We start from the raw sequence: 9,359 nt of genomic DNA on the forward strand, positions 1-9,359 counted from the left end.
TAAATACTCATAAATTAATACACAAAATATTACCTTCTTTTGAAATTTTCAATAACAGCTTTTCCAATAGATTGATAGCCAGTTCATTATTTTAAATGTATAAACCAATAAATAAAAGCCACTACCCTTTACTACCCGCGAAGGCGGTTATCTTGAAGTCCTCCCACACGTTACATCCCACTGATTAGTAAAGAAGCCGGGAATTAATTTACCATAAATAGAAAATTCACTATAAATTTTAAAATAATTTTAAACACTAAGGAATAAAAATATTAATCAGTACGAATTATATAGCATTTATGAGTATTTATACAATTACGTCTTTTAACTAATACCAATATTCAATTGTTTATTTTATTATTTTATTAAGAAATGTAATTAATAAATCTTTAAATAAATCTCGGCACATAAACTTTAACTATTTATTTGATATGAAACAACACCGTTTAAAAAATTATATGGTATTTATACAATTACTTCTTTTAACTAATACCAATATTCAATTGTTTATTTCATTATTTTATTAATAAATATAATTAATAAATCTTTAAATAAGTTTCAGCACATAAACTTTAACTATTTATTTGATATGAAACAAATTCGTTTGAAAAATTATATGGTATTTATACAATTACTTCTTTTAACTAATACCAATATTCAATTGTTTATTTTATTATTTTATTAATAAATGTATTTAATAAATCTTTAAATAAATTTCGACACATAAACTTTAACTATTTATTTGATATGAAACAAATTCGTTTGAAAAATTATATAGTATTTATACAATTACTTCTTTTAACTAATACCAATATTCAATTGTTTATTTTATTATTTTATTAATAAATGTAATTAATAAATCTTTAAATAAATCTCTGCACACAAACTTTAACTATTTATTTGATATGAAACAAATCCGTTTGAAACATTATATGGTATTTATACAATTAGTTCTTTTATCTAATATAGATAATTAATTTTTAATTTTAATATATTATTAATCAACACTTAACCATTTAAACATTTGACTAGAATGCATCTATCTTAGGTATAAATATTTATTTTGATAAAATATGAATTACATAATTAAAAATTTGTTTTTACAAGTTCAAATTATTTTGATATAAAAATTATTTACGTTCAAACAAAAATATCATTTTTAATGAAATAAAAATCTGAAGGTCATTTATTTAAAAATAATATTTTATTTTATTTAATAAGTGAAAATAACAACTAACTGAATGAATGGTTTAATTACCATATACATATGCTTAAGTAATAATGATAAAACTACTATAGGTATACACGTCGATTAAAATAACCATATGGCTTGTTATACATGTTATCAACATTAATAGATCACTGTGTAGATCAACAGCCATAAAGTACTTTACCTACAACAATTTATATATAAATTTTTTTTTATAACAAGTAAAAATAAACGTAGCGGAACCATTCAAACCAACCGTTATTGTTATAATTTTATTGAAAACGGAACGGTACGCGAATCCACAAATAAACTGCATATGCAGAAATACTGGTATTGGAATCGGGGTAATCGCAAATTTAAAACCTCATCCTCTTAGTTAGTGCCATAACGTACCAACGTTACGTAGTACCTACATGTAAATGTAAATATTTGTTTTAGTCAATAGAAAATAAAAATAATAGAAGCTTGCTACTACTAGCTGCTAATGTCTAAAATTATTGTAGATACACTGTAAAAAAAAAACAAAAGGTGTTGTGGGGATACCAGGTAGGAACTATATTCCTATCTATATACATATAAATGTAGCGCTTACTTTTTTACTCAGATTTGTTTTGATTTTTTTTTAATGGTTTAAATAATTGATTATGTTCAATTTTGAAATTAAACCGAACACATCGTCGGATTTTGGTGTCGTTTTAAATTGTTGCACATTAAATTTTTGGTTTTACCTCCCAACCAACAAATAAATTAGAACGTGCGATAAGGAACATAGTTCCATAAACTTGATTGAAGTGAATCTGCTCATGTTGATGCACATAACAAGTGAATATTTAAATAGTCAACAATCTCAACACTTATTTCAAGAATTAAATAAAAATTTTTTTATCAAATGTGTTTGCTATCTCCTTAAGAATAATTTCTTTCTCGCAACGAGAACTTTTTTTACAGTGTATATAGTTCTGTATGACCTAAAAACTTATTCCATTTAATTTATTACAATTTCTAATCGAATTTTACACATACCACATTCTAGTCGCAATGTATGATCAAGTATTATTTTTCCTAGAAAGCAACACAAGTTCATTTGTTTTTAGATTTTTTAATAGTTTTTTATACGAATCGAATATAACCGGATGGTATTTAATTGCAGCCGATTTTCAAAACTCAAAAATAATTGTTTCCTTTGAAATATTGATTTTTGGGTTGAAATTTGGAAGCCATGATAGTTAAATTTTGAAAAATATTGCAGTAACGTTATATTTGAAAAGTATGGACTAAAATTAGTGGAATTATATACTTGGTATATTCAATATATGGATAAAATTTGGTTGATATACAGCGAAATCAATTTTTTTGGATTGTATTTCAATAGAACCAAGATGAACTGAACTTTATGAACACTTACAATAATAATTGTTGTGGTACGGAATGCTAACTCAATTCAATAATAAAAATTATAGGTAATAGCCATTATAGTTTTAAAACTGTCATATCAACTAAATGAAATATTTAATTGTGTATAATTATTGGTAATTATACCTATATTATGAAAGTGTTGTTGTCTAGAAACAAGGGAGCACAGGGCAGAGAAAGGTAACAGGGAAGCAGGGTAGCTATAAGTGATAATAAATAATATACCTAAAAGCAAATCAATAAATTTTAAAAGAGGAAATGGAACAAAAGATGGGATAGGTGGAAGCAAAAAAAATATAAACTTCGAAAAATATCGGGCCTCTTCGTGTACTTCGCCTTCGGGCCTTTCGTTAGTTTAATATAAGTCGTACTCAGTAAATTGAAAAAAATCTCAATTCTCTATCAATATTTGGATTTCATAATTTTTATCAAATAAAAAAAGCCGCTACAAAAAGTATGAGTAGAAATGAAATTCACTTTCATTTAACCATAAAATGATCTTAAAACTTAGTTACTTGAACTCAGACCATTCCGATAGTGAACCGTTGGTATTCGTGGCTTTAAAACATTCTGTTGTAGCTTTTCTATAACACAGATATTTATTGTGATATTTACTTAAACAATGGATATTATTGTATTGTTTTTGTTTGCTATTCTGTTTTTATTTCATGGATAAAAATCTACATGAATGAATTTAGCTACAAGCTACCAGCCACGAGCAGTTAGTTACTAAAACTGTTAGTTCTACTATTTTTTTATTACATATAAAAATTTCATGTCACGATGTTCGTTTACACTAAGCTCATCCAATTCAACTCAAGGGATTTCAACGAAATTTTGTATATGCGATTCTTTTGTTCTAAATTATAAGATAGATAAGATAAGATAGAAATCGATATTTTTATCTCGATTAGTGAATGTCAATTTTTACCCGACTGCGTGACTCAAACGAGTGGTAATGTGTTTATCAGTCTACATATGCATGTGTGTTTCTATGTGGCAGACACCGAACGCATAGGCCGATTTTTATTATTCTTCCTGCAGTTCATATAGTGACTTTAACAGTCGGATCCCATTATAGCCAAAACCGGCTAAAATCTTTCCAATAATGGGTCCCGACTTTTAAGTCACTATGAAAACTACTGGACTGGTTTTTTTCTTTTCAGTCTATTTTTTTTTTTTTTTTTGACGGTGAATTCAAAGTTTTTTTTTTTGTAGAAAAAGAGTTAAATTTACTTCTAAGTTCAATAAATTTTCAATAGATGGCAGTGAGAGTTATATTATTTCCCTCAAACAATCTTATTCTTATTCCAAAAGATGGCATTGTATTTCTAATTCAATTATTTTTCTTGATGATCCAATTTAGTGGATACCCTCCTCACATTAATACAATATAAGCAACGTGCGTGTTCAGTAATTTGTCCAAAAATATTTAATTTCATTTTACTGATTAACAGCGTGCAGCGTGGCCGAATCAGCTAGAATATATATACATTTATGTTATATGTTGATATATTCCTGTGATCATATCGATAAATATTATCAATGGATTAACTTGAAAAAACATTAATTTGTTTTATTTCTAATTCTTTTTGTATCATTTTTTATTTTATCTCTCATCAACAAAACATTATCTCTTTTATTTATCTTTATTAAAAATATACACTTCCAGCAAAAAAACAAAAAAAATGTTTTTTATAAGCTTTTTATTAATTCGCTTTCTTGCCTGTCTGTTTGTCGATTGGATTTAAACCTAGTAGGATAATTTACAAGCACCATATACAAAGGCTTTAACAGCTTTTGATCCATGGAGGACAAAATAGAGATTTTTGTTTAAATTTGTCAATAGTTTTATAAAAAAAAGTATTTTGGAAAAAACACACTATCTATGGTATTTTTATGGCCCTGCCACGAAGACGTACAGTATAAGTAGGCTGAGTAGCAATGTAGTCATGTCTGTGTGCTAAGTCCGTCAGGTAGTTACCAGTTTTAAACAATAGATGCTTTGTCGACAGCAGTCAAGTAGCCTTATATTCTTTAGGAGTAAACTCCAAAAATGGTTTGATTCAGAAACTGTCAAATTATCTATAATTTCACTAAGTTTTCGAAAAAGTTCCAAAAAAACATCCATATAAATATTCTTACCTTTAATAAAATCCACAGCCATTTCCAAACCATACGTATCCTTATCACAGTCATCCAAAATATGTGCACCAATTGTTATATTTGGCAATAATTTTGGATTCGCATTAATGCGATCCAGCGTATACAGCATAGTTTCCAACGCTTGCACACCCCCCTGTGGCATAATAGGACCACACGTAATAGAGTCCTCACGTTCATGCACCATCATTAAACCCCCCAACACAATATTCCCCTCAACCACAGCCTCTTTTTTCACTGGCCATAAACCTTGATGATTTAATAATGGCGGCACCACCGGTTCTAATTCAACTAACGTTTCCTCTTCTTGTAATGAACGAAATGTCCGTTGAGTGATTTCACCATGATGTCGTAAATGATGACCCAAAAATGGATAGAAAATTGGATCGATTGTCGGTAACATTGATAAATATTGATTGTTTTCATGTAATTTATATTTTCTACGCTTATTAAAAGTCACTTGATCCGTATGACGTAAGTGCGGTAAATGTTTGGATCTTTGTACACTAGAGGTCTCTGCTGTTAATATTTTTTGATATGATGACGTTTGTCGATGATTATGATGACCGCCATTATTATTATAACAGCATGTTAATGATATGTAAATTATAATGATTAATAAAATATTAATAAAATATTTGTACATTTTTAATTATTTTATTAAATAAAATAATATTTTAATAATTTAGATATGTTGATTATTTATAATAATTTAAACACTATACACACACATAATTAATAATTCATTAATGGATCACATCTGCAGTGACACTTAAAATGTTTTGTTTTTGAATTTTTAATAAATGATATATTTTATTGATATGGTACAGTTTTTTATAATTATTCATTTTTATGATTCTGTGCTTGTTTTTTTCACTAATTCTAGGACCTGAAAAATTTTGAACCGTGTGGTTTGAGAAAAAGAATGAGTTCAAAACTAATTGAAATAGTTCAAGAAATTGAGCAGGTAGGTAAAGCTATTATGCCTGAAAACTATTTTTCTTATTAATTTTTACCCCGACTACGGCAAAGGGTATGTTTTTGAGCCGTATGTATGCATGCATATATGTATGTATGTACGTGGAAATTAAATTGCTTTTTATTTTTACGTGTTTTCTACATGGGACTTTGATTTACATACAAGTTTTATTCACAATGCTATGAGACTTAGTATAAATCAAAGTACCATGTAGAAAGCACTCCCAAGTAATTTAAATTTAATAGAGTTCTCTAAAATGTGTGAAACAAGGTTTTTGAAAAAAGGGATTAGACAGTGATTTATTTTTTGAAATTACAATTAGTTCCCTTTAAAAGCTACAAAATTTCATACAAAATTGCACAGAGAATTTTTGTAAAAGCGTTTGAGAAGCTTTCATTGCTTTTTATCGAATATGTATTAAATTTGAACAATTTAATGATATTAGATTCGCTCCGTTGATGGCAAATTATTATTAGTGAACTAAAATTTGCTCAGTAATTTAATTAAATATTATTTCAACTCTCTCAATTAATGAATACGTAATTAATTTTTAATGGGGTTACATGAGTGATACCAAAAATGTTTAAATTTCACACAAGATAGCTATATGCTATAAGTAGCTGATATTTTTTTTTGTGGAAAAGGATCTAAGGAAAAAAGCTATGCTTCGTATTCAATTCTTCCGCTTTAAGTAATAAGGATAAAGTTAATAGTGTGTGTGTGACCTTCTTTCTTGCACACGTGCCCCAAGTTCGTAACAAGAATAATAATGTGATGTTTGGAAAGCCGTGTGTGTTGCTGCTGAAGTGGTATTATTTTGTAATATTACAACAAAGTTGAAGTTAGTTAGAATGTACTTAGAAAGTTATGATGAAGATCTTCTCTCTACCTATTATTTATTATTAATTTTTAATTTTCTAGTAAGCTGTCAAGAAAAACTTTCTTAATAAATAGAAAGTTCTCATTTAACATTGAACAAGTGCACATTGAACATTGAACATTGAACATTCAACACTGACATTAATAAGTTTTCTTGTATGTTCTCATGTAAGTATCTCAAGAGTAGTAATTAATATTGTTCTGCAATACTTTTATGTGTTCATAGATGTGATAGTAAGATTTTAGATCTCTTACACTACTACTACTAGTACGCAATTCAACTTAATATCTAAAAGGAATAAATTAATGCAACATTGAAATTTCCCACAATTGTTTATAAAGTTGTAAAGATTTAAAAGTAAAAAAAGTCGACTTCGTAGGAGCGTACCTAGCCCCCTTTTTTGGGGGGTAGTTAGAAGTTTTAATCAGATTTTTACAAATTACAATAAAAACTATGCATCAAATAAAATAAATTTAATTCAGAGTTTTCGCTAAAGTATTTCGACTTTCTAGCTTCAAAGTTGATCGAGATATACCAATTTTTCGCTCATTCAATCAGATGAAAAAGGATCTATTTTTTAAATCGTTAGAGATAGAACAAAAGTATGAGGGTAAAAGTTATTCCTTATAACAAAATTAACAACTTTTATCTGAATCATTCTTTCGTAAACATCACTGTTTACCCGTGAGGGTAGTATTTCGTAACATACTTACGAAATCTTTGAAATTTTTGAAATATTTTGGCTAAACACAAACACACACACATTGTCAGCCACATTTATAGCGATCTAACTTTAGTATTCACATTTTTGAACACAAATATAACATAGACGATATAATTGAAAATAGAATGAAATGTGTTTAGAATCTAAAATAGAATAAGTTAGTTTGGTACTATTACAAGTAGAACTAGGTGGGACTAAAGTAGTATATTTTACTTCTTTGGTAGATAAAAGCTTAGTAATTATTACTAATAATAATGAATACACTAGATCACTATATTACTAACTTTACTAACAATTTACTTACTACCTTTCTTATATATATATATACTCATAAGCTCGAAGCTCGTCACAGTGAAACTGCACTTACACGAATTACGAAATTTCGCATATGAATCAATGCTATTTAGTAAAGTTTTATTGTCACACGCTCTCGGCTTTATTTCCATAGTAACATAGAAGTTAGACTTATGACAACCATTACTTAAAATTTTCCACAAAGCTTTCAAAAATCTGTTCGGATCAAATCTTAACATAAATATCGAAATGAGAACCTATCTAGTCAATATATTGATTAATTTTTTAATATTTATATCGATTTGTGAAGTAAATAGTAAGCCATTAAAGGGGAGTATAGCACAGAAGTACAGAAGCGAGGGAGAACTTCGCTGGATAAACATTCTACGTCAAGAACATTCAATATTCAGAGCTCTGGGTAAGATAAAGTATCCACACGAATCAAAGAATAATGCTGCGGTGAAAATTGCCTTAGATTTGGTGCCATACTTTGAAAGCATTCACACAGGGCATTCTATACCGCAAGAAGTGCAAGAAATAGCACGTATTCTTGGTTTACAAACTAAACAAGTTCGAAAAGCAATTAAAGAATCCACTGGTATGACCGCGAAAGAAATATTTCAAGACCAGTTCCAGAATTCAGGAATAGGCGTGATTAATCCGGTCGATACAGTTTATGCTTATGTTTTAATTTGGAGTTCACTTGGCTTTTTATTAACAAGAATGTAATTACATTCAAACCATTTAAGTGTGTGCGAAAATTGTGAGTTATTATACGTTGAATTCGAAAAATTGTGAGTTGTTTAACGATTTATATCAATACTATTAGCAGTGTGACACCCTATATATAAATTATAAATTCGATATTGTTTGAAATTAACAAATTATTAAATAAAAAAAATGGTGTCGTTTGTGTGTTCGTCCCTTAAGTGTGATGTCATGCAACAAATTATTTAACGTACAAACAAATTTATATATATATATATGAAAAATTATTTTGTTAAACAAACAATATAATTGGGACCAGGTGGGGTAATTGATCACCAGAAACAGTACGCTTGAAAATTTAAGAGGTTGGTGTAAAAAAAACTAGTAATAAAAATTCCCAACAAGAGCTTAAAAAATATACAATCGTGGAATATTGCAGTAAAAAGATTATTGAATAAAAAAAATTGCAAAAATTATTTCGGACTTTCGAAAAACAAAGATTCCATATTCCAATATTTTTCCCACTTTGAAAATTGCAATTTGGAAGATTTTAGGTCACGAACACAGATTATAATTTTTAATTTATAACTCCAGATGGCTCTGGTTTGAACGGTAATGAAAGAGCAGACAAGCTGGCCAAACTGGGAACCACCATGGCTCCCACTCAAGAAAAGCTTGCGAGGATGCCATACCAAGAAGGTCTTAACAGATTAGGAGATAATCTGAAAAACCAACAATTAAAGGCATGGACCAGCTACGAGGGAGGCTGAATCGCCAAAAGCCTGTTGGGTGAAGGAAACTCGCTCGGTAACAGAGCCGAGGAGATCTTGAAACTAAACAGAGCTGATATTAGAGTCATCGGAGAGTTACTTACAGGGCATGATAACCTGAACAAGTTCCAACATCAGATTGGAAAAAGACAATGTCCCGCGTGTGACAGATGCGGGGAAAATTCAGAAGAAACATCGATCCACTTTCTCTGTTACTG

The 9,359-nt window shown here is 28.7% G+C and overlaps 1 protein-coding gene across 1 annotated transcript in view; it reads right to left on the bottom strand.

Moving 5' to 3' along the window:
• Positions 1–76, bottom strand: part of LOC123296824 (metabotropic glutamate receptor 4-like) — a 244,857-nt gene extending 244,781 nt beyond the window's left edge. The window contains exon 1 of the mRNA XM_044878490.1: positions 34–76. The gene's annotated coding sequence lies outside the window, so the exon portion shown is untranslated. The remainder of the gene's footprint in view (positions 1–33) is intronic.
• Between the last annotated feature and the right edge of the window lie 9,283 nt (positions 77–9,359).

The sequence above is a fragment of the Chrysoperla carnea genome, chromosome 3 (genome assembly GCF_905475395.1).
Source record: "Chrysoperla carnea chromosome 3, inChrCarn1.1, whole genome shotgun sequence".
Lineage (NCBI taxonomy): Eukaryota > Metazoa > Arthropoda > Insecta > Neuroptera > Chrysopidae > Chrysoperla > Chrysoperla carnea.